The sequence below is a fragment of the Psammomys obesus genome, unplaced genomic scaffold (genome assembly GCF_907164565.1).
Source record: "Psammomys obesus unplaced genomic scaffold, mPsaObe1.curated_primary_1811, whole genome shotgun sequence".
Classification (NCBI taxonomy): domain Eukaryota; kingdom Metazoa; phylum Chordata; class Mammalia; order Rodentia; family Muridae; genus Psammomys; species Psammomys obesus.
In genome coordinates this window covers 25,735,014-25,761,443 of record NW_026585644.1, presented here as the reverse complement: position 1 = coordinate 25,761,443, position 26,430 = coordinate 25,735,014, and the positions used below count along the sequence as shown (strand labels likewise).

The 26,430-nt window shown below is 37.6% G+C and overlaps 1 pseudogene; it reads right to left on the bottom strand.

Moving 5' to 3' along the window:
* Positions 1-6,284: 6,284 nt before the first annotated feature.
* Positions 6,285-6,752, bottom strand: LOC129690746 (60S ribosomal protein L23a-like; annotated as a pseudogene).
* Positions 6,753-26,430: the final 19,678 nt, after the last annotated feature.

Genomic DNA, 26,430 nt, shown 5'->3' with positions numbered 1-26,430 from the left:
TCCCTCCTTCCTTCCTTCCTTCCTTCCTTCCTTCCTTCCTTCCTTCCTTCCTTCCTTCCTTTCTTTTCTATTCACACAGGATATCTTGTATCTCAGGCTGGTTTCAAACTCACTATGAAGCTTTATGATAATAACCTTGTACTATTGACTATCTTGGCTCCAGAGTGCTGCCCTGTTCTGTTCTGTAGCTTCCATCCTGTACTTGATATCTGTAGAGAAATATACAATACACATATACATATTTTAAAGTAACTATCAAAAGAATAAAGCATAGTTAAAAGTACTAGACAAATAAATAATATTGACATAGTGTGGTGATTTAAATAGTAATGGCACCTATAAGCTCATTGAGTTGAATGTTTGGTAACTAGGGAGTTTTGCTATACAACAGGGACTATTGGAGTAGGTGTGGCCTTATTGAAGGAAATATGTCACTGGAGGTAGTCTTTAGAGTTTGAAATGCTCAAGCCACGCCCAGTTTCTTGCACTCTTTTCCTGTTGCTTGCAATCCTGATATAGAACTCTCAGCTACCTCTCTAGCACCATGTCTGCCTGAGTCACAACATGCTTCTCATCATGACAGTAACAGACTAAACCTCTGAAACTTTAAACCAGCTCCACTTAAATGTTTTTCTTTATAAGAGTTTCTATGGTCATAGAGTCTCTTCTTAGCAACAGAACACTGACTAAGTCACGTAGAAACAAAATTAAGGAAAAATACTAAGAGCAGTAAATAAGGCCAAGGTTACCTTTGTGTATTTTGCAATTACATCCACGAGAAAGCCTAAATGCATCAATTCACAATATAATTGTGGCTGGATTAAATGACTCTCAGTAAACAAATGTTTTTAGAGTCACTAAATTCAATCTCAATTTTGGTTTTATTTTTATTTTTTTAATTTTATTTTTCTTTTTAGTTACATTTTGTTAACTCTGTGTCCCAGCTGTATCCCGCTCCCTCATTCCCTCCCCAACCCCACACTCCTTCCCTGGTCTCCTCCCTGCCCCTTTCCAAGTCCACTGATAGGGGAGGACCTCCTCCTCCCCTTTCATTTGACCCTGTTTTATCAGGTATCTTCAGGGCTGGCTGCAAAGTCCTCCTCTGTGGCCTAACAGGACTGCTCCTCCCCTGGGGGGGGGTGTCAAAGAGCCTGCCCTTGAGATCCTGTTAGAAATAGTCCTTGTTTCCCTTACTTGGAAAACTACTTGGTTACTGAGCTACCACGGGCCACATCCGAGCAGAAGTTCTAGGTTATATCCATAGATGGTCCTTGGTTGAGTGTCAGTCTCAGAAAAGACCCTGTGCCCGGATATATTTGGTCCTTGTAGAGCTCCTATCCTTTCCATATCATACGAACTCCCCTTCTTTCATATGATTCCCTGCACTCTGCCATGGTTGGTTATGAGTCTTAGTGTCTGCTTTGAAACACTGCTAGGTAGGGTTTATTTCTGGGTCTTCTATGCGGTTCCATTGATCCTCCTTTCTCTTTCTATGCCAATACCATGCAGTTTTTATTACTGTTGCCCTGTAGTACTGCTTGAGATCGGGGATGGAGATACCTCCACATGATCTGTTGTTGTACAGGATCGTTTTGGAGATTCTGGGTTTTTTGTTTCTCCATATGAGGCTGAGAATCTTTTTTTCAAGGTCTGTAAAGAATTGAGTTGGTATTTTGATGGGAATTGCATTGAATCTGTAGATTGCTTTTGGCAGGATGGCCATTTTCACAATGTTAATCCTACCAATCCATGAGCACGGGAGATCTTTCCATCTTCTGAGATCTTCTTCGATGCCTTTTGCGGTAGACTCCTGTCATACATTCAATGCACATCCCATTTGTCTTTCTAAATGAGGATTGATCATCTTCACCTATGTCCACTTACTTGATTATCTTCTTTAGGTGTGTAGATTTCATTATGTTTATCATATCTTGTAGGTCTATATAAGCGAGTATATACCAAGTTTGTCTTTCTCCTTCTGGGATACTTCACTCAGAATGATCTTTTCTAGATCCCACCATTTGCCCACAAATTTCATGATTTCCTCCTTTTTGATTGCTGAGTAGTATTCCATTGTGTAAAAATACCACAATTTCTGTATCCATTCCTCCGTTGATGGACATCTGGGTTGTTTCCAAGTTCTGGCTATTACAAATAAAGCTGCTACAAACATGGTTGAACAAATGTCCTTGTTGTGTACTTGAGCAAATTTTGGGTATATACCTAGGAGTGGTATAGCTGGGTCTTGAGGTAGCACTACTCCTAGTTGTCTGAGAAAGCGCCAGATTGACTTCCAAAGTGGTTGTACCAGTTTACATTCCCACCAGCAATGGAGGAGGGTTCCCTTTTCTCCACAACCTCTCCAGCATGTGATGTCACTTGAGTTTTTCATCTTGGCCATTCTGATGGGTGTAAGGTGAAATCTCAGGGTCGTTTTGATTTGCATTTCCCTAATGGCTAATGAGGTTGAGCATTTCTTTAAGTGCTTCTCTGCCATTTGATATTCCTCTACAGAGAATTCTCTGTTTAGCTCTCTTCCCCATTTTTTAATTGGATTACTTGGTTTGTTGCTTTTCTGCTTCTTTAGTTCTTTATATATACTGGATATTAGCCTTCTGTCAGATAAAGGGTTGGTGAAGATTCTTTCCCAATCTGTAGGCTGTCTATTTGTTTTGATGACATTGTCTTTTGCTTTACAGAAGCTTTTCAGTTTCATGAGGTCCCATTTATTGATTGTTGCTCTTAGAGCCTGTGCAGTTGGTGTTCTGTTTAGGAAGTTGTCTCCTGTGCCAATGAATTCTAGGCTGTTCCCCACTTTTTTTTCCAACTGATTTAGAGTATCTGGTTTTATGTTGAGGTCCTTGATCCACTTTGACTTTAGTTTTGTGCAGGGTGATAAATATGGATCTATTTTCATTTTTCTGCATGTAGACATCCAGTTGGACCAGCACCATTTGTTGAAGATGCTGTCTTTTTTCCATTGAATGGATTTGGCTTCTTTGTCAAATATTGAGTATTCATAGGTGTGTGGGTTTATTTCTGGGTCTTCTATGCGGTTCCATTGATCCTCCTTTCTGTTTCTATGCCAATACCATGCAGTTTTTATTACTGTTGCCCTGTAGTACAGCTTGAGATCGGGGATGGAGATACCTCCACATGATCTGTTGTTGTACAGGATCGTTTTGGAGATTCTGGGTTTTTTGTTTCTCCATATGAGGCTGAGAATCTTTTTTTCAAGGTCTGTAAAGAATTGAGTTGGTATTTTGATGGGAATTGCATTGAATCTGTAGATTGCTTTTGGCAGGATGGCCATTTTCACAATGTTAATCCTACCAATCCATGAGCACGGGAGATCTTTCCATCTTCTGAGATCTTCTTCGATTTCTCTCTTCAGAGACTTGAAGTTTTTCTCAAACAGGTCTTTCACTTGCTTGGTTAGAGTCACACCAAGGTACTTTATGTTATTAGTGGCTATTGTGAAGGGTGTTTTTTCCCTAATTTCTTTCTCAGCCTTTTTGTCTTTGGTTTACAGGAAGGCTTCTGATTTTTTTGAGTTGACTATTGTTCTTGATGCATACAAGGACCCCTTCATTGTTGCTGCCATCATCACCATCAGCCAGTAACTGCTTTCATGAGCAGAGGTTGCACAGCGTGTCATAGAATTGGTACCAATAATAAACATTTGGAGACTGCTTATTGACAAGCACCAACTCTGGAGCCAATTAATGCTTTTATCATCAGCTAGGTAGATCAGTTTTCCAGTTGCTACTTAATTTTTAAAAATTATCTTGATAACAAGTTGCACCAACATTTTAATATACATTCTTAAAATAAATATCTCTGCCCATTTCATATTTTTCTCTCTCTTTTTCTTGTGGGTGGTGGTAGAGGAGAGAATAACAAACAAGTGTTACTGATGGAAAATTTTAATTTGTTTATAACATTATAGTATAAAAATTAGCTCAATTTTGAAGCATACAGTGATTAATTTCTCCCAATACTTACTTGATTCACACATATTTTTTAATAAATATTTTTATTATTATATTTTTAATCAAATATAAGTATGTACACATGAGTATAGGTACCCATAGAGGCTCTGTCCTGGAGCTAGAGTTATAGGTGGTTGTGAGCCACCAAATGTGGTTGCTGAGAATTGAATTCAGGTCCTCTGGAGAAGCAGTACATGCTCTAAACTGTTAAACTGCCTCCCAAGCTCCCATACATGTTTTTCAAGTTTTAATAATAAAATTTTTTTAACAGGAACATTTATTAGATTTAATAAAAAACATAGAGTGAAACTGGATCCAGGAATACCATGGATACTGCATACAAAGAACTCTGAAAGCGATTACACAGAAATAAAATGTAACAACACCAGTACTTCCTAAATATATACGGTAATAAAATTGTATAGACCATAGATGTATCTGCCTAAGTGATATAAATGCTTGGTAGATAAAAAAAATCTTGTTAAGAAATGAAAGCAGTTTTTATAAGCAATTAACATTTTTATAATCATAACTTTTAAAAAAGTTAATGGGTTTTGTTTATTAGAATAGTTTTAGGTTTACAGAGAAAGAGAACAGAAAGCAAAGATTTCCTTTATATGGCTTCCTGTTTCTTTATTACTAACTTCATGCACTGGTCTACTCAAGATACGTGATGAACTAATATTCATATATTATTGCTAACTGAAGTCCACATTTATAATAGACTTCACCATTTGTTTTGTATTGTTCCAAAGAATTTTCTGAGCAAACTTTTTCATACATTCACCATTATAGTTTCAAACAGAATATTTCCACTTGCTTAAAAGTTTTTTCTATCCCATTTATTTATTTCTCTCCACTCAATCCTTTGAAACCCCTGGTAACCAGTGGTCTTTTTATTACCACTATATTTTTGCTTTCCCAGAACATCAAAGAGCTGGAAGCATACTATATTTTGTAGCTTTCTAAGATTGCTTCCTTTCACTTACCAACAGTCACTTAAGGCTCCCACAATAGTGAATTTTCTAACAATGGAACAGTGCTTAATACAGACTTACATTGATACCATTTGAGACTTTATCTTTTAAAGAAAAAGAATTGTACATTTTAAATTGTGGCTGTGTCCCCTCAATGGCTTTCTTATGGATTTTTCCATATAGGGATTCCGAGTTTTGAGGAAATTACACTGCCAACATTGACAAAACTTTCCTATGAGCAGAGATGTTTCAAAACATGTTAAGCCTTTAAAAATGGCTCCAGAAGAGGCTTTTCTGTTCTATTTTGTTAGCAAGAATTGTGCTTAGGAGCTGAAATGTGCCATAGACTAAAATGGTCAGCATTGAGATGCTGAAACAAACATCAAAATTCTTGTAAATTAAAACTCATAGTGCTAAGCAGCATAAAAAGATATTGTAATGTTTTGCTCTTGTGATGTCTTGTGTAACAAACTGTAATGTGACATATGAACCTGAAACACTGTCCTCAAAATCTGCGATTACAGGGGTGTTGATATTGACTTAAACCCCAAATGCCTTGCAGTTTTCCAAGTACAAATTTGTATGTAGAATTTGTACCTATCTTGGTTTTAGAGAGTAAACATCTTTAGTTGACAAAAATTTAAGACATAAACTACCTCACTTAAGAACTAAAAGAAGAGTCAAAATACTTGAAAAATCTGTTCTGACTGTTTTCATGATGTTGAGTATATCTTGCAGCCTCATTAACTTTCAGATGTTTCCTTATTTGGTTTGTTAATGTAGTCACTAGAACAACTCATGCTCAGCAGATCAAATATCAGGTGGGAAAGAAAAGGATCAATATAAACAAAACCTTTAAGTATAAACAATAAAGAATGTTTAATATTGTTGTGTATTTCAGTAAGTTTATAACCCCATTAAAATGTTAAAAATAAAAAGAATAGTGATTAGGGTAGTCTTTATAACTTGTCTTTCATGTGCTTAAAACAGGAAATATCTTCTCTTTTTCCCATCTAAGTACTAAGTAGGCCTGACCCTAATATCTTCTCTTTCTTAACTCATTTATTTATGTCTTCAACAAATATTTATTAAGAGTGTGGTATTAATTTGGAACTGAATAAAAGACTTTATTTCTAAATTCTCTCATGTATAAAAACTCTAATTGTTATATATTGATCAATCCTCTATAAAATAATATTTAAAGGACTCTATCCATCCAATTTTTCAGGTGTTTTGAACTGATAAGAAGCTTGTTTTTTTTTTTTTTTTAATGGTGGAAAAGAATATATATTTAGAGTTACCAGCTGGACTCAGTTTAGATGATCCCAATCTTGTTGGCAACATCCAGAGCATCATAATCAGGAGCCAATGGAACATATGCCTTCTTCTCTCCATCAGGCCTTATCAGGCTATTAACTTTGGCCACATCAACGTCATAGAGTTTCTTCACGGCCTGTTTGATTTGGTACTTGTTGGCCTTGACATCCACAATGAACCCAAGTGTGTTGTTATCCTCTATTTTCTTCATGCCTGACTCGGTGGTCAGGAGACATTTGATGATGGCATAGTGGTCAAGGTTGTTTCTCCTGGGCACTCTCTTTCGAGGGTATTTGGGTTACTTCCGGAGCAGCAGGGTCTTGGGCCGCTGGAAGGTGGGTGACATGCGGATCTTCTTTTTGTGGCTGTGGACGCCTTTCAACATTGCCTTCTTAGTTTTCAAGGCCTTCGCTTTGGCCTCGGCTTTGCGAGGGGCAGGAACTTTCTTCTTCGCTTTTGGCGCCATCTTGGCGAAAAGGGAGAAGCTTGTTCTTAACTTGGTTCCTAGTCTATATTGATAACATAAGACAAACTACAATAAATAGCTGCTTGAACTTTTTCAAGTATGTTGGGAAGAAAACCTTGGTGGGATGTACGTTTTCATCTGGAAGAAAATGAAGTTTCAGCATTTCTGATGTTTGTGGTGACTGAAGACGTGTGTGAAGGAGATTACCTAATTGATTTTTCTGGGACCAACACTCAGAGATTGTAGGCATGAAATGTCCAATACAACTCCTGGCACATAGCACATAGTTTCCAGTAATTAGCACTGTCCACATTTGAGAAATAGTTTTTTTTTTTTTTTTTTAAATCTCTTGCAGGTTGTAAATGAAAAAGATTTCCATTAGGTCTCTTGGTTTAAAAAAAATCTCATCTCTGAAGTATGGGAATGAAAATATTTACCTTTATCTCAGAAGTATCCATCACATTGTTTAAATATTTATTTCTAAGAGTACCTTCTCTATTAACATAGGAATCAAACAATATACTTGTTTGGGTCAATTTATTTTGGCAAGTGTCTCAGGGAATGTGTCCTGCCTCATCGAGGACCCTTAGCTAAGCTACAGATTAATTATTAAAATGATATTTCGTTTTTCAGAATGATAAAACATGCAAACTTTACCATATGAAGCACTTCAGGTGCTGCTTGCAGGCAGACATTAATTATATTCACCTTATTATGCATAAAACTTTTGAGGTATTCTTTATTTAAAAATGTATTTTACACAGTTTTTCTTTTTCATTTTTTAAACCATGAGTGACAACATAACTTACACAGAAGGGTAAAAACTCTCAGTTTTGCAATTTGTTCTAGTTTTTGACTAAAGCTGATTTTATGGAGGAATTCTTAGCTATGGCTAATACATTTCCATGTGTCTTTGAAAACTGCTGAGCAATGTGTTAGAACTTGAATACAAACTTCTGTTGTTTAAAGATGATTTTCCAAGCAAATGGACCCAAGAAACAAGCAGGAGTAGCCATTCTAATATCTGAAAAAATAGACTTTCAACCAAAATTAATAAAAAGATGGGGAAGGACACTTCATACTCATCAAGGGAAAATTCCACCAGGAAGACATCACAATCCTGAACATCTATGCCCCAAATACAAGCACCTACATTTGTAAAAGAAACATTGATAAAATTTAAACCACATATAGATCCCCACACATTAATAGTGGGAGACTTCAACACCCCACTCTCAACAAAGGACAGGTCAACAAAACAGAAATTAAACAAAGAAACAATATCTCTGACAGAGGTCATGAATCAAATGGACCTAAGAGACATTTACAGAACTTTACACCCAAACACAAAAGAATTTACCTTCTTCTCAGCACCTCATGGAACCTTCTCCAAAATAGACCATATAGTTGGTCACAAAGCAAGCCTCAACAGATACAAGAAAATTGAATTAATCCCTTGTATCTTGTCTGATCACCATGGAATAAAGCTGGACCTCAACAACAACAGAAATAGCAAAAAGCCTACACACACATGGAAACTGAACAACGTGTTACTAAATGACAGCTGGGTCAGGGAAGAAATAAAGAAAGAAATTAAAGTCTTCCTAGAACTCAATGAAAATGAAGACACAACATACCCAAACTTGTGGGACACAATGAAAGCAGTGCTAAGAGGAAAGTTCATAGCACTAAGTGCCTTCAAGAAGAAATTCGATACAGCTCATTCAAGCAACTTAATGGTCCACTTAAAAACCCTAGAAAAAGAAGAAGCAGACACACCAAAAAGGAGTAGATGGCTGGAAATAATCAAACTCAGGGCTGAAATCAATCAATTAGAAACAAGTAAAACAATTCAAAGAATCAATGAAACCAAGAGCTGGTTCTTTGAGAAAATCAACAAGATCAACAAACCCTTAGCCAAGCTAACTAAAAGGCAGAGAGACACCACCCAAATCAACAAAATCAGAAATGAAAAGGGGGACATAACTACAGACACTGAGGAAATCCAAACAATCATTAGGACTTACTTCAAAAGTCTATATGCCACAAAATTTGAAAATCTAAATGAAATGGACAATTTTCTTGATCGATTTGACTTACCAAAGCTGAATCAGGATGAGGTAAATCAATTAAATAGTCCTATATCCCCCAAAGAAATAGAAACAGTCATCAAAAGTCTCCCATCCAAAAAAAGCCCAGGACTAGAATTCTACCAGACCTTCAAAGAAGAGTTAACTCCAATTCTCTTCAAACTATTCCACAAAATAGAAACAGAAGGAATATTACCAAACTCATTCTATGAAGCCACAGTCACCTTGGTACCTAAACCTCACAAAGACTCAACAAAGAAAGAGAATTTCAGGCCAATCTCCGTTATAAACATTGATGCAAAAATACTTAACAAAATACTGCAAACCGAATACAAGAACACATCAAAGACATTATCCACTAACTATGACCAAGTAGGCTTCATCCCAGGTATGCAGGGGTGGTTCAACATACGGAAATCCATCAATGTGATCCACCATATTAACAAACTGAAAGAAAAAAAAAACACATGATAATCTCCCTAGATGCTGAATAAGTATTTGACAAAATGCAACATCCATTCATGTTTAAAGTATTGGAGAGATCAGTGATACAAGGCACATATCTAAACATAGTAAAGGCGATATACAACAAGCCTATAGCCAACATCAAACTGAACAGAGAGAAACTTAAAGCAATCCCACTGAAATCAGGGACAAGACAAGGCTACCCACTGTCTCCATATCTCTTCAACATAGTTCTGGAAGTCCTTGCTAGAGCAATAAGACAGTTGAAGGAGATCAAGGGGATACAGATTGGAAAGGAAGAAGTCAAATTATCACTATTTGCAGATGATATGATAGTATACATGAGTGACCCCAAAAACTCTACCAGGGAACTCCTACAGCTGATAAACACCTTCAGCAAAGTGGCCGGATACAAAATTAACTCAAAAAAATCAGTAGCACTCCTGTACACAAAAGACTAAAAGGCTGAGAAAGAAATTAGAGAAACAACACCCTTCACAATAGCCACAAATGACATAAAGTACCTTGGAGTAACCCTAACCAAGCAAGTCAAAGACTTGTATGAAAAAAATTTCAAGTCTCTGAAGAAAGAATTAGAAGAAGATATGAGAAGATGGAAAGATCTCCCATGCTCATGGCTTGGCAGGATTAACATAGTAAAAATGGCCATCTTACCAAAAGCAATCTACAGATTCTCAACTTCATATGGAATAACAAGAAACCCAGAATTGCTAAAACAATCCTCTACAATAAAAGAGCTTCTGGAGGTATCTCAATCCCTGATCTCAAGCTGTATTATAGAGCAACAGTTATAAAAACTGTATGGTATTGGCATAGAAACAGAAAGGAGGATCAATGGAACCGCATAGAAGACCCAGAAATAAACCCACTCACTTATGGACACCTGATCTTTGACAAAGATGCCAAAACCATACAATGGAAAAAAGATAGCATCTTCAACAAATGGTGCTGGTCCAACTGGATGTCTACATGTAGAAAAATGAAAATAGATCCATACTTATCACCCTGCACAAAAGTGAAATCCAAGTGGATCAAAGACCTCAACATAAAACCAGACACATTACATCGGCTAGAAAAAAAAGTGGGAAATACCCTAGAACTCATTGGTAGAGGAGAAAACTTCCTGACCAGAACACCAACAGCACAGGCTCTAAGAGCAATAATAAATAAATGGGACCTCATGAAACTGAAAAGCTTCTGTAAAGCAAAGGACTCCGTCATCAAAACAAAGCAACTGCCTACAGATTGGGAGAGAATCATCACCAACCCTTTATCTGAAAGAGGACTCATATCCAGTATATATAAAGAACTAAAGAAGCTGAAAAGCAGCAAACCAAGTAATCCACTTAAAAAATGGGGAACAGAGCTAAAGAGAGAATTCTCTGTAGAGGAATATCGAATGGCAGAGAAGCACTTAAAGAAATGCTCAACCTCATTAGCCATTAGGGAAATGCAAATCAAAACGACCCTGAGATTTCACCTTACACCCATCAGAATGGCCAAGATGAAAAACTCAAGGGACAACACATGCTGGAGAGGTTGTGGAGAAAGGGGAACCCTCCTCCACTGCTGGTGGGAATGTAAACTTGTACAACCACTCTGGAAGTCAATCTGGCGCTTTCTCAGACAGCTAGGAATAGCGCTTCCTCAAGATCCAGCCATACCACTCCTAGGTATATATCCAAAAGAGGCTCAAGTATACAAAAAGGACATTTGCTCAACCATGTTTGTAGCAGCTTTATTTGTAATAGCCAGAAGCTGGAAACAGCCCAGATGCCCCTCAATTGAAGAATGGATGCAGAAACAGTGGAACAGCAATACAATGGAGTATTACTCAGCAATGAAAAATAAGGAAATCATGAAATTTGCAGGTAAATGGTGGGACCTGGAAAGGATCATCCTATGTGAGTTGTCCCAGAAGCAAAAAGACAGGCATGGGATATACTCACTCATATAAACATACAACATAGAATAAACCCACTAAAATCGGTACATCTAAACAAACTAAGCAAAAGCGAGGACCCTAACTAAAATACTCAATCCCCATCCTGAAAGGCAAAGCGGATGGACATCAGAAGAAAAAGAAAACAGGAACCAACCTCGGGACCTGCCATAGAGGGCCTCTGAAAGCCTCTGCCATGCAGACTGTCAAAGCAGATGCTGAGCCTGATGGCCAACTGTCGGGCAGAGTGAATGGAATTTTATGTAAGAAGTGGGAAATAATAAGAGCTGGAGAGGACTGGAACTCCACAAGGAGAGCAACAGAACAAGAAAATATGAACATAGGGAACTTCCCAGAGACTCGTACTCCAACCAAGGACTATTCATGGAGATAACCTAGAACCCTGACAATGCAGCCACTTCTGATGAGAACTGATAGACTAAGATCAGAAAGAAGGAGCGGAGGACCTCCCCTATCAGTGGACTTGGGGAGGGACATGCATGCAGAAAGGGGGGGGGAGGGTGGGACCACGAAGGGAGGAGGGAGGGGCTTATGGGGGATATAAAATGAATAAATTGTAATTAATAAAAGTTAAATAAAAAATTAAAAAAGTAAACTAAGAAAAGTTTTAGATGAGAATTGGAAATGAAAATAATCAAAACCATATTTGAGGGACAATTAAAAATTTCTAAAGTATTTAGGCATGGAATAAATTACATATTGACAAATGTGAAATCCTATTGTTAGAATAAAATACATGAGACAAGAGGGTGGAGGAAATGTGCAGTGGCTTAAAGTGCTAGCTCAGTCATGAGAACTTGAGTTCAGGTCCTATCACCTTTATAAGAGGAAAGTATGGGAGTGCAACTCTAACCCCAGTTCTTGAGGAAAAAAGAAAGAAGACCAATCTTGGAGAATTTCTGACAAGTCATCTAGCTGAAATGGTGGCTGTTGTATTCAGTGGGAGTTTGTCTCAGTCCTCCTTTCAGATTTGGTACTATTTATCTACATAAAATGCAGAGTTTTAATCTAACTGAAGAACAGAACAAATAAAAAGGTGATATAGACTAAAGGAAATGGTGCTGTGCAGGAGTGAAGATTTATTCTGTTTGGGAAGGGGGTTTATATAAAATATATGGTAGTTAAATCTTTAAAAAAAAGATTTATTTTTTTATTATTTGTTATTTATTATTAATTAATAAATAAATAAATTAATTTATTATATATACAGTATTCTGCCTGCATATGTGCCTGCAGGGCTGAAGAGGACACCATATCTCATTAAGAGCCACCATGTGATTTCTGGGAATTGAACTCAGGACCTTTGGAAGAACAGCCAACGCTCTCAACCTTTGAGCCATCTCTCCAGCCCTGATAGTTAAATCTTAAAGTTCAGAGTAAGGTAGCAGAAAGTTCTATTTAGGAAAGCAGAGTGATAAGTAGTTTAGTTTAACTGGAAGTTTAGAAAATTTTTAATGGGACAATTTTTCAATTTTTATACAAAATATGAAGGATTCTAGGTCTCAAAGATGTATTTATGAACTTTATCTTACGCCAAAAATGTCTTATTTAGCTTTTTGGTGTTCCTTCTAATTTTTAATTTGTTTCAGTAAGATAGAAAATCCCAGGGGATTTTCTGGGATAAGCAGATATATACTGAAACATCGGGATTTAGAACAAGTTATTTTTTGTTTGTTCTTTACACCTCACAAATCTATTGAAGAATAATGGATACTCTCACTTTATAGTGATTCATGAGTTTTTAGAGAAATTCCTTCTCTGAGAGCCTCCTTTTTTATGCATACTTCAAAGGCAAGCCATTGTTCTTGGCTTCCCACCAAAAGCAGATGGTAAGGGCTTACTTTGAAAACATCACACATTTAGGTCAGAGGGCATAGAGATATTAATCTGGAGCTGATTTGCAAACATCCCCTCTATTGCTTAGCTTTCATACTTCCAGAAGGTATTATACAGTTTGTCGAAGGAGAAAAGCCATCAATTCTTTACCAGGTATGAACATAACTGTCCTGATAAGATATGTTGGTGAAATAGTGACCCAAAAGTTATATGGTTAACCATTCACTTTGATTAGATTTAAGGCCTACTCCACAGAAGGGGACTCATGCCTCATATTCAACCTGGCCAAGAATACTTGATATAGCTGTAGACCATAGAGGAGACACTCCTACTATTATTGTAGTAAATGGGACATACTACCAAACTCCCTACTAAATACTGTAAACCCATAGATTAGTGCAGCTCTAAATTCTTATCAGAGTAGCTCCTTTTTGAAGGGCATAGCAATTTGTACAGAGACCCACAGCTGGTGCAGAGGATGGGCAACTGTGGAGGGCTTGGCCCTGAATGAGACATTTATATCATATTCTGTCTTCAAGTGGCTGACACAAAAGAGGGAGAAGGACTGTAAGAGCCAGAGATAAGGGAGGGTTGCTGTCAAACTGTAGTATGGATATGTCAGGGTCATTGCATTCATAAGCTAACAATGGCTATGCTTGTCTGCACAAGAAATAAACAAAACCTGGACCAAGTCAATCAAAATTTGAATGAAGGCTCCTGTCCTGTTCCTTGTTTTCTTCCTCCTCCAATGCCCACCCTCTTTGCCTTTCTGAATGGGAATTGAGCATCTTAGCCAGAGTCCTCCTTCTTGATTAGTTTCTTTAGGTGTACAGATTTTAGTCTGTTTATCCTATATTATACGTCTAATATCCACTTATGAGTGGAATATATCCTGCGTGTCTTTCTGCTTCCGGGGTACCTCACTCAGGATGATCTTTTCCAGTGCCTACCATTTGCCTGCAAATTTCATGATTTCCTTGTTTTTTATTGCTGAGTAATATTCCACTGTGTAGTTGTACCACAATTTCTATATCCATTCCTCAGCTGAGGGGCATCTGGGTTGTTTCCAGCCTCTGGCTATTACAAATAAAGCTGCTACAAATATGGTTGAGCAAATGTCCTTGTGCAACTTGAGCATCTTTTGGATATATGCGTAGGAGTGGTATAGCTGGATCTTGAGGAAGCGCTATTCCTAATAGTCTGAGAAAGTGCTACATTGATTCCTAAAGTGGTTGTACAGGACAGGAGCCTACCACAGAGGACCTCTGAAAGGCTCTATCCTGCAGGGTATCAAGGCAGATGCTGAGACTTACAGACAAAGTTTGGGCAGGGAATCTTATGAAAGAAGGGGGAGATAGTAAGACCTGGAGAGGACAGGAGCTCCACAAGGAGAGCAACAGAACCAAAAAATCTGAGCATAGTAGTCTTTTCTGAGACTATACTCCAACCAAGGACTATTCATGGAGATAACCGAGACCCCCTGCACAGATGTAGCCCATGGCAGTTCAGTGTCCAAGTGGGTTCCATAGTAATGGGAACAGGGACTGTCTCTGAAATGAACTGATTGGCCTGCTCTCTAATCACCTCCCCCTGAGGGGAGAGCAGCACAGGGCACAGAGGAAGACAATGCAGCCACTCCTCATGAGACCTGATAGACTAGGATCAGAAGGAAGGAGAGGAAGATCTCCCCTATCAGTGGACTTGGGGAGGGGCATGGGTGGAGAAGGGGAAGGGGAAGAGGGAGGGAGCTACAGGGGGGATACAAAGTGAATAAACTGTAATTAATAAAAATTAAAAAAATGAAAAAATTCAAATGGAAAAGGGGTTCCAGTCTTCTTAAGAGAAATGACTTCTGTTCTGGTGGCTCTGTACCCATTAACATAAGGAGAACTCGAGAGGATTTAGTTCACTATTGAAAGAAGCTATGGAATTGGAGAGGGAAGTGGAAAGGGTTGGAGAGGAAATGGGAGGGTGATATGAGCAAAATAAATTATATAAATGTATGAAATTCTCACAAATATAAAGTTCATTATAAAAAAATAGGACATGATACTCATTTTTGTTCTCTCCCCCTCTTTTCTTTCCTTCCTTTCTTGTTTGAAGCTTATTTTATGGTGGATTTCTTAGCCAAGGCAACACATTCCTGTATATCTTAGCAAACTGGTTGGCAATTTGTAGATTGTGAATACAAATTCTGTTTCCTTAGCACACCAGCCTTCCTTTTTTTTCTCCTTCCTATTTCTAAGTTCCTGGTTCCTTCCATGTATCTCTTCTCTTCTGTCTATCTTCATTCACTTCCTTCAAAAGCTTTATCTTTGTTTTTCAGTCACCTTTTCCCTTTCCCAAACACCACCTTTTAAGTACATTTACTATGTATTTCCTTATTGGTTTTTTATAATGTTCATGATTGAAGCTGTTTATGCATGGAAAAGTAAGCTCTTAGTACTGAGACATTGTGGTATATATCTTCACTGTAATATGAAATTTATTATTCTCAACTCCCACTGGATATCTTATTGTCTAGTTCCTCTTACACAACTGTCTTAAATGAAAAAGTTTTAGATATTTTTCCCAGAATTATCTTTCTCTTTTAGCATTAAATAATTAATAATTACTAAATGCACTACAAATTTTTGTTTCAATAATTTCTTTTTAATTATTGTTTTTGTTTTATTAATTATTTGTTATTTGTTATTGTTTTCTACCTTTCTTCCTATAAGAACTAAAAAAATTTTAATCATATTACTTTAAGAGTATTTTAAAATTACATGTTTGTTTACTGTGTATGTCCATACCATTGCGTGTATATGTATGTGCCATCCTGTGCATGTGGAGGTGAGAGGATAAGTTACTTCTCTAGCAATCAAATTCAGATCTTCAGGCTTGATGGAAAATGACTTTACATGCTGATCCTCCTTGCCAGCCCTAACTTTATTTGTTAAGCTAATTCTAATTTCATTATGTTTGCTTTAAAACTTAACTGCTTATTTATTTTTTAACCTAATATACAATTCTATTCTTTCCTAAAAAGTGTTACTGTGTTTTCTATATTTTGCTTCATTAAATTCTTCCATCAATCACTTATTCCCACTTTCATATAATGAAAATAATTTTCATCTTATGTGACTTTCTCAAGTAAGTAATTTGTAATACTGTATATTCTAACACAGTAGTTGCTATGCAGTCAATATTTGTTGAATGGAAATGAAGGACAATACTCTACCCTTAGCTTCGTACCTGCTTCATACTTTGCCTTTTTCTTTTCCACCTTCTTTTTATAGTGAACATCAAGATAACACCTGGATAGACAATGAATATAAAATATATTCTCAGCTCTCAGGAATCTGCAGTTGTGAGTGGGCATATACAGAAGCCATACACCAAAAACTTAGGTACAGGCTTTGCAAATACAACCATCTTTTGTAGGTACATGCTGTCAGCCATGACCAACTCTACATATTCTTGCACATCATTGTCAATGGTAAATCTTCAGGTTGTGTCTCCTCTGGGCTGTTTGCAGACAAATTTCCAAAGACAGAAGAAAACTTTCAGCACCAGAGAGAAAGAATTTGTTTTGTTTATTAGTTAATTAGTTAATTAATTAATTAATTATTTTTTGGAGACAGGGTATCTCTGTGTAGCCCTGGCTGTCCTGGAACCATCTTGTAGACCAGGCTGGCCATGAACTCGATCACAGAGATCGATCTGCCTCTGCCTCCCTGAGTGCTGGGATTAAAGGTGTGTGCCACCATACCCAGTGAGAGAAAAAAAAAAACTTGTTTATAAAGTTTCATTTTTATCAGTTATCCCAGAATTTCCATGCTAAGATGTCATCTCCACATGCCATACTGGTACTTTATAAGTGCATAAATGGGCATGAATGGTACTTTGTAAGTGCATATGTGGGCATCAGATTAACCAACACATTGTGGAACTGGCAAGCAGATCAGCATGTGTCTTAAGTATGAGACTATGCTTTCAATAGTCCAGGAGAACACTTTCCACAATGTCTGCTTTCAATAGTTTGTAGTCTCTGCATTCTCACTACAGTTCCTTGGTTTTCTGTGCATCCTTATTGTCCTCTTTGTCTAGCTGGATTTCAAAGTTAAGTTTGTGAAGAAAAAGTAAGTAAAAAAATAATTATGGCCAGGTGTAAAAGTTATGACCATTTTCCATAATCTTATAGTTAACAAGAACAAAAGAAGAAATTAAAAACTAGTGTATAAATAACTAATGTTTTAAAAGTTAAAAGCCCAGTTTGGCAAATTAGTAGAAGATTTATTACACAGAAACATTAAAAACTTAAAAAATACAACTTCAGATCTTCCAGTATTCATAAATAAGAGAGAAGGGATTTTTGTGTAACGTTAAATAGTCAAAGAGGAGCCTATCATGAATTACCTGTTATTATATATTGATTATCAGGGGTAAAATGTATTTAGTGATATCAATTAAATACCTTTGAAGGGTTGTATAACATACAGATTTAATACCTGTGTATGTAGATTTATGAATATGTGCATGCTTGTGCATGTAGACATGTTGTACATCTCTATGTCTATAACAATTTGGAGGCCAGAAGTCAAATTTGAGGGTCACCTCCCAGTTTCTGTACACCTTGATTGGGAGGACATCATCTTTCATTGGACTGAAGCTCCAATGTATTAAGTGATAAGCACAAGTATACCAAGTATACTAAGTTAGTTGATCAGTGAGCCTCAGTGGGCCTCCTGTCTCCATCTCTTCAGCAGAAAAATTACAAGCAAGTACTACCAATCTGGCAGTTTTTACATGAATCTGGGTATTGGATTCATGTCCTCCTGCTTTGCAAGGGAAACACTTTTTCAACTAAATTATTTTTTCCAGATTAACAATACTTGTTGGCTTTAAATTGTGTGTCATTGCTAGCCCTTCAGCCATGAATGAACTTTTAATTATAGAAATTATGAAATGTGACAAAATATTACTGTTTCATTTAAAGTAATAAAATATACCTGTCCATATAATCTGAAGGAAAATAGTGCTCCACTGATAAACATGTGCTACTTCTAAGCTTCAGTGATGACAGAGTCTATTAGGCATGCATCCCAAAGAAGTATGCTTTAATGCCAGTGAGTGAATGAACTTGCCAGCGAGAGCAGACAAAGACAGCAGGCAAAGAAAGCAAGCTTTCTTCTTCCTTGTCTTTTATATAGTCTGTCACAGAAGGTGTGGCCTAGACTAAGGTGCATCTTCTCACATCAAAAGATCCAGATTTGGAGTGGGTCTTTAAAATTCAAAGGTTTTAATTAACAATCCCTAATAGGTGTACCCAGCCACTTGGGTCTAAGTTAATTTTAGATGTAATCAAGTTGACAACTAAGAATAACCATCACAGGAACATGTTCAGCAAATTGCATTGTGGCTTTGTGGTAGAAGAGAGGCAAAAGATGAAAATAAGTGCACCATGGTTTTTGGTTGCATCACACTTTGTATTTCCAAAAAACAATGTTAAATGAATATTGCAGGGGAAAGAATGTGGGTCTTTGGGGGGTGGGTTAGAGAGATATGGCTCCTACAATAGTCACATAGATTCTCTATGTCTTCATTTGCAAACCACTGGTTATAAGAACTACCTTTCAGTTAAAAAAAATCAGAATTATAAAGTTTATAAGTTGCCAGTAGAGTATCTGGGAGATTGTACAAAGTGAGGTGACAGGATAAGAGATTCTGGAGAGAAAGTTAGATACACAAACTGAAATCATGGAGATCTTTCCATCACTACAGTATGATAGCAGGGAAGAGGGACTGGGTTAGTGTGGGGATTTTATTACTATAAATGGGATTCAAGTAACTGAGAACTATCATGCCGAACTAAAAAGAATGATATAGAGACTATACATAATGACTAGGATGGAGTAAAGGGCGATTGTTGGGTCTGAGTACAGAATTTCTCTTTCTCTTATTTTTATGTATGACCCTTATAGACATAGTTTGGTATATAAGTATGAGGGCTGTTGATTCTCAGATTTTGAGTCATATCCTGTCATATTATAAAGCAATAATAAATTAGTAAATTTACCTTGATAACAAAGTCTTCGTCTCCAATACTCTAGGGTTGTTTGTTTCTCCTTTGCTTAGTCATTTTTTTTAGTTTAATTAATTAATTAATTAATTTTACATTTGTTATTATTATTCTCATTAGTTACATTTTGTTAATTCTGTATCCCAGCTGCATCCCTCATTCCCTCCCCAATCCCACCCTCCCTCCCTCATCTCCTCCCTGCCCCTTTCCAAGTCCATTGATAGGGGAGGACCTCCTCCCTTTTCATATGACTCCGTTTTGTCAGGTATTTTCAGGACTGGCTGTAAAGTCCTCCTCTGTGGCCTAACAGTACTGCTCCTCCCTTGGGAGGTGGGGAGGTCAAAGAGTCAGTCATTAAGTTCCTGTTGGAAATAGTCCTTGTTCCCCTTACTATGGGAAACCAATTGATTACTGAGCCATCACGGGTCACATCCGAGCAGAGGTTCTAGGTTTTAACCTCTCATGGTCTTTGGTTGAGTGTCCATCTCAGAAAAGACCCTGTGCCCAGATATGTTTGGTCCTTGTGGAGCTCCTATCCTTTCCACATGCTTAGTCATTTTTTAAATATCACTTTCTATGAGAAATTTAGATTGACAGAGCAGTGATTATATTGGAGGGAGAAGACTGAGGGTAAACATGATCATATTTAATTGTACACATATATGAAATTCTCAATAAGTAAGAAAAATTTTAACAAGCACAGTCTCTCAAACTAAGTGGCCTGAGTTTGGATCTTGGCTCCAATTATGCACCTGTTTCTGTTACTCAGGCTTGCTATGGCTCGATTTGATGTGTGAAGTGGAAACAGAAAGAGTTTGCTATAGAAATTAAATTATCTCTACTCACAAAGTTCCTTGACCACTGTAGAAGTTTTAATAAACAATTGAAATGCTTTATATAGTGGTTAAATATTGCCATCTTAGTGGAGTCTGGAAGACTCTTTTCATAGAGCAAATGGTCCTCGGTACCATTTGTCCATAACTGGAAGTTTCATTAATAGTCACGAGAGGGGCTAAGTTAAAAAACTCAAGTGACAGCACATTCTGGAGAGGATATGGAGAAAGGGGAGCACTTCTCTATTGCTGGTGAGAGTGCAAACTTGTACAACTTTGGAAACCAATCTGGTGCTTTCTCATAAAATTGGCAATAGCACCACTTCAACACACAGTCATACTACTTCTGGGCATATACACAAAATGTATATGCTCCACCATACAACAATGACACTTGCTCAGCTATGTTTATAGCAGCTTTATTTGTAATGGCCAGAAACTGGACACAACTCACCTGTCCCTCAACTGAAGAATGGATACAGAAACTGTGGTACATCCACATAATGGAATACTACTCAGCTATTAAAAACAAGAAAAATCATAAAATATGCAGGCAAATGGATAGAACTAGAAGAGCTCATCCTGAGTGAGGTAACCCAGATCCAGAAAAGCATACATGATATGTACTCACTTACAAGCAGATATTATCCATCTACTACAGGATAACCATATTACAATTTACAGACTCAAAGAAGCTAAGTAACAAGGAGGGCCCAAGGGAGGATGTTGGATCTCACTCTGAGGAGAAATAGAATAGATAGCGGAAATGGTTGAAGAGAGGGAACAGGATAGGAGAGGAAATGTTGAGGAAAATGCGAGTGGGGATCAGAGGTGGGCAGAGCAGGGGCGAGAGGACAGAGGGCTTGCAGAGAGAAGAGAAATGTGGGCTGGGCATCTCTGAGACAAGTTGGAGACCTATAACAAAGTAGGCTACTGGGAAAATATGGGGCTGACTCTAGATGAGACACCCTAGTAGCAGAGGCTATGGAACTGAAGAGTCACCCGTTAACCAGACAGGATTCCTAATAGAGAGAAGGGAACTCTAACCCACCTAAAAAAAACTTTGACCCCAAAATTCCCTGCCTACAAGATATGCAGGGATAAAGATAGAGCAGATATTGAGGGAATATCCAGTCAATACCTGGTCCAACCTGAGACCTACACCAAGGGAGAGAGCCAACCCCTGACACTGTTAATGATACTCTGCTATACTTGCACCCATGTGCCCAGCAAAGCTGTCCTCTTGTAGGATCTGCCCAGCAATGGATCAAAACAGATGCTGAGACTCACAGCCAAAACATTGGGTGGAATGCAGAGAGCCCTGTGGAAGAGTCGGGGGAAGGATAGAAGGACCTGGAGTAGACATGAGCTCCACAAGAAGAACAACAGAGCCAACTAAACTGGGCCCATGGGGCTTCTAGAGACTGAAACACCAAGCAACACTATGTATGGACTAGACCTAGGCTCCCTACACTGATGTACACTACGGACAGTTTGGTCTTCATGTGGGTCTCCTAGTAAGAGAAGTGGCGCTGTCTCTGATAAGGACTCTATTGCATGATTTTGGATCACTTCTCCCTGGTGGGACTGCCTTGCCAGTTCATCAACGAAAAGGTTGTGTTCAATTCTGATGTGCCTTGATATGATGGGGTGCAAGGGGCTTCCCTTTTCTGAGGTTTACAGGAGTAGGGATAGGGGAAAGAGGGAGAGGAGGTGGGACTGGATGGGGGGGGGGCTATGATTAAGATGTAAAGTGAATAAATAAATTAATTAATTAAAAAAACAGTCGTAAGAGGACCAGGGCAGATGCCAATGAGCAAGGTGATCCAGTGGGCTTTACACATGAAGTACAAAGCTAAAATGAAAGCAGTTTTAGCTCTAAATTTATCCATAGAGCTTTTGTGCTGGAATTTTTCTACAATACATATATATCTTACAAACTGTACCAAGGTTATTAAAAAAAAAACACAAAACAAAAGCTAGAACTTGTTTTATCCCTAAAATTAGGATTGTCTCTATTTTCCAGAAATAGACTCTAAAAATATTATGGTTCTAAATAAATTCACTAACCATTTCAGGCTTTTGCTATCTAGTGATATAAATGGTTAGTGAATTTATTTAGAACCATAATATTACTTTCTTTTTTACTAATCATATGCCAAGTTAAGTGAGCAGCAGCATAAATCCATCTCTCTTTAATGGTTGATTAGGAGGAGACTAGCTACCCAGAATTACTTGTCCCATCACTACAGTGTCAAAGTGTAGCTCCAGAATACTGTAGGAATTGTCTAAAACAGTGACTTATATGCTTAGTGTGATGATAGTGTCATTCCCTAAGGACCAAGGAAAAGAAGTTCCTGGATTCTACATTCTTTTTCTCTTTGGGTCACATTCAAACCTTGCGTGGTTTTATCAACCACTGGACTTTGGTCAGTGAAAACTTAGGGAGGTTCTAGGGAGCAGTGTCTACTCACACAAAGGCCACTTTTTCTGTTAGTCTTTTGACTCTCTCCTCTGCTGTTCAACAGGCAACTGGCCCGCCTGAAGGCGACCTGGAACAATGTCCACCTTCTCTGCCTCTTCATTACTTAAAACTCAGTCTGTTATTGTTTGCTCCAATTCAGCCTTTTAATGAAGCTGTAGCAAGTTAGTTACTCTCTGGGTAACATATGCTAAATCAGTAGGTCAACAAAAAAAAATCAATTCCAGTTCTAAAACCAGGTTAAAGAAGACTTAAAATAAAATTAAATTAATTTTGAGTTAGGAGAGAATATGCACTCTTCTGAACATAGAACACTTGGCAAGGGTGGCAAAGTGAGACTCCTAGACCCTCATACAGGAAGTCAAGCATTGGAAATAGAGGAATCACCCTCTTCCCCGTGAGATTCCTTCTGAGGATATGATCATTGTCTTATTTTATGCTCTTACTCCACATGTAGAAAGCCCTCAACAACTCAAATTAGTTTTACCTTCCAAACATATCTTTCCAAGCCTAATTCCCTGCATTGCCAGTGTCTTCTTGATTTATGTAGTGACACTATAATAGTTTTGCAACTTGACACAAACATAGACACATCAGGAAAGAGAATTTCAGTGGAGAAATTTCTTCCACCAGATTGGCCTGTAGGACATCTGTGGGAACAGTTTCTTGAATAATGATTAATGTAGGATGGCTCAGCCCACTGTGGTCAAGGCCATCCCTAGACAAGTGGGCCTTGTCTGTATAAGAAAGATATATGAGCAAGTGAAGCCATCCAATAAGCTGCATTCTTACAGGGTCTCTTCTTGGATTTTTGCCTTGGCTTCCCTCTATGATGGACTGCAACCTGTAAGTGAAATAAAACCTTTCTTCTCCAAGTTGCTTTTGGTCATGGTGTTTATCACAGGAACAGAAAGCAAACTACACTAGGCACCTTATGACTCTTGTTTATGCTTTTCCAAGGATTTAACTTTATTATTAGCATTTCACTTACTCATCATCATTGGTACCAAACTTTCCTTACTGGCATGTGCACTTTAAGAAGACAGGGATTTGTGTATACACTAACTATTATAACTCTTTAAGATTCATGTAAAAAAAAAAAAACTGACATGGGGTTAATTTTGTATCCAGCCACTTTGCTGAAAGTGTTTATCAGCTGTATGAGTTCCCTGGTAGAATTTTTGAGGTCACTTATGTACACTATCATGTCATCTGCAAATAACAATACATTGCCTCCTTGATCTCCTTTAGTTGTATTATTGCTCTATGTAAAACTTCAGGTAATATATTGAATATATATGGAGAGAGTGGACAGCCTTGGCTTGTCCCTGGTTTTAGTGGAATTGCTTTATATTTCTGTGCATTTAATTGGGTGTTGGTGATAGTCTTGCTGTATATTACCTTTATTGTGTTTAGGTATGTGCCTTGTATCCCTGATCTCTGCAGGACTTTTATGATAAGATGGTGTTGAATTTTGTCAATTTTTTTTCAGTATCTAAGGATAGGATCATGTTTTTTTTTTTCTTTCAATTTGTTTATATGGTAGATTACATTGAAGAATTTTCATATATTGAACCATCCCTGTATCTCTGAGATGAAGCCTACTTTATCATGGTGGATGATGTGTTTGATATGTTCTTGGATTTGGTTTGGGTGTATTTTATTGAGTATTTTGCATCAATGTTCATAAAGGAGATTGGTCTGAAGTTCTCTTTCTTTGTTGGGCTTTTGTGTGGTTTAAGTGTCAGGGTGACTGTGGCCTCTTAGAACTAGTTTGGCAATGTTCCTCCTGTTTCTATTTTTTGAAATAGTTTGAGGAGTATTGGTATTAACTCTTTTCTGAAAGTCTGGTAGAATTCTGTGCTAAAACCAGCTGGTCCTGGGCTTGTTTTTTGGCTGGGAGATTTTTAATGACTGCTTCTATTTCCTTAGGGGTTATAGGCATATTTATAATGTTTACCTGATCTTGGTTTAACTTTGGTAAGTGGTATCTATCTAGAAAATCATCCATTTTGTTTTAATTTTCTAATTTTGTGGAGTACAGATTTTTGAAGTAAGACCTAACGATTCTTTGGATTTCTTCAGTGTCATCGTATCTCCCTTTTCTTTTCTGATTTTCTTAATTTGTATATTCTCTTTCTGCCTTTTAGTTAGTTTGACCTAGTGTTTGTCCATCTTGTTTTATTTTTTTCTCCAAGAACCAGCTCTTGTTTTGTTGATTCTTTGTATTGTTCTCTTTGTTTCTAATTTATTGATGTCAGCTCTGAGTTTGATTACTTCCAGTAGTCTATTCCTTTTAGGTGTGTTTGCCTCTTTTTGTTCTAGAGCTTTCAGGTGTGCTATTAAATTGTTAGTATGAGATCACACTAACTTCTTTATTAAGGCACTTAGTGCTATCTGTCAGTTTATATCCATTAAAACAGTGAGTATCCTAGCCTCTACGCTACGCTTGGCACACAATAGGTCTTATTTTTATTTAAGTGAATGATAATGCTTTCTGAATTAGCTAATTAAGTTAATCTCAAGATGGTTTGTGACAGCTGTGATTAAAAACAACATTCAGCATGGCTGTAGTAGCATTCAGATAAAGGACTGTACACCACACTTTGCCTCCTGTGGTCACAAATTCTTGTTTGCCATTCTTGTAAGATAGACCTGAAAGGCCATTAGCTCAAACATTTGACAATGACTGGAAAATAATTAAGTCAAGACTGTATCACAAAAAAATCAAGTAATTATTTAGCATGTATGTGATATTGCCACATTTTATATATGCAGTTAAGTGTGAGTATTTTTACAGGACACAAAACTTGTCATGCAAACTTATTATTTTTTAATCAAGTGAAAAGTATCTCAGGGCTATGTTCTCCTCCCTTCCCGCCTTGATTGCCAGGAACTGTTATCTCTGTGGTTTTGACTATAAGCTCATTCAGACTCTGGACTTTGCTTTGCTCATAGGCTACGAGCATCTCAATGCAACCCTTCCTGCTGGCTATGATATTTCTTCTGAGGAGCTGAGCTTTACATTTGGAACAATGAGCTGATCCTGCTTCTTTACTTCATCTCCTTGATCTGGCCTTTTCTTTTTCTTAAGACCAATTGTCACCTCTGTTTCTTTCACTTGGACCGTGTAGTACATTCTCTAAAAAAGACTGAAACACAAATCTCTTCTTTCTCCTAGAGGTGAGGGAGTATGGCCTGTGTGCTTTGGAGCACAAGGCTTCCCTCATGGGGGATGGAATAAGCAGATACCAATGCAAATGTTTACTCTATTAGCAATTAAATTTGTCCATACATCCATGTGCAGGACTGATTGGTGTTCATTTTCTTTTCCTTTCACCAAGGGAGGTGATGAGAGTAGATTGCGAAGGCCTCTCATGAGAATTCTGAACTACTGTGATCACTCCACATGTTTCCTCTCTTCTCAGACTGAGACTGAATGCTGGTACCTTACTTTAGTTCCCTATGGCCAACCCTCTGTCTCTATCTTTGTATTCACTCAAGCATACTCTTTGGGAACTGATTTTTACAGCATCATTTGACTTCAACAGTGCTGAGACTCTCAGGAAACAGATGGCTGGCTTAATCTGATGTAGGAAAATCCCATATTCTTCAAATGAGTTTTCGAGCCAATTATCTCTGTATTCAGGTTGCACTAGCACTAGTTGTTACAACTGTGGTTTTAGGTTAGTGATTCTTAATTGGAGGGTGATTTTCTATCTTAGGGGACACTTGGCTGATATATTGACTTTGAAAATCGGAGAGTTGCTGTTGGCATCTATGGGAAGAGGCCCAGGAAGCTGATATGCCTCCTACAATCCATCGGCAACCCTTCTGGCTAAGAGTTATGTGGCCTCCAGTATACAACCTATGAAGGCTGAGAAACCTTACTTTAGGCAAATTGCTCAACCTTTCTACCCTTAA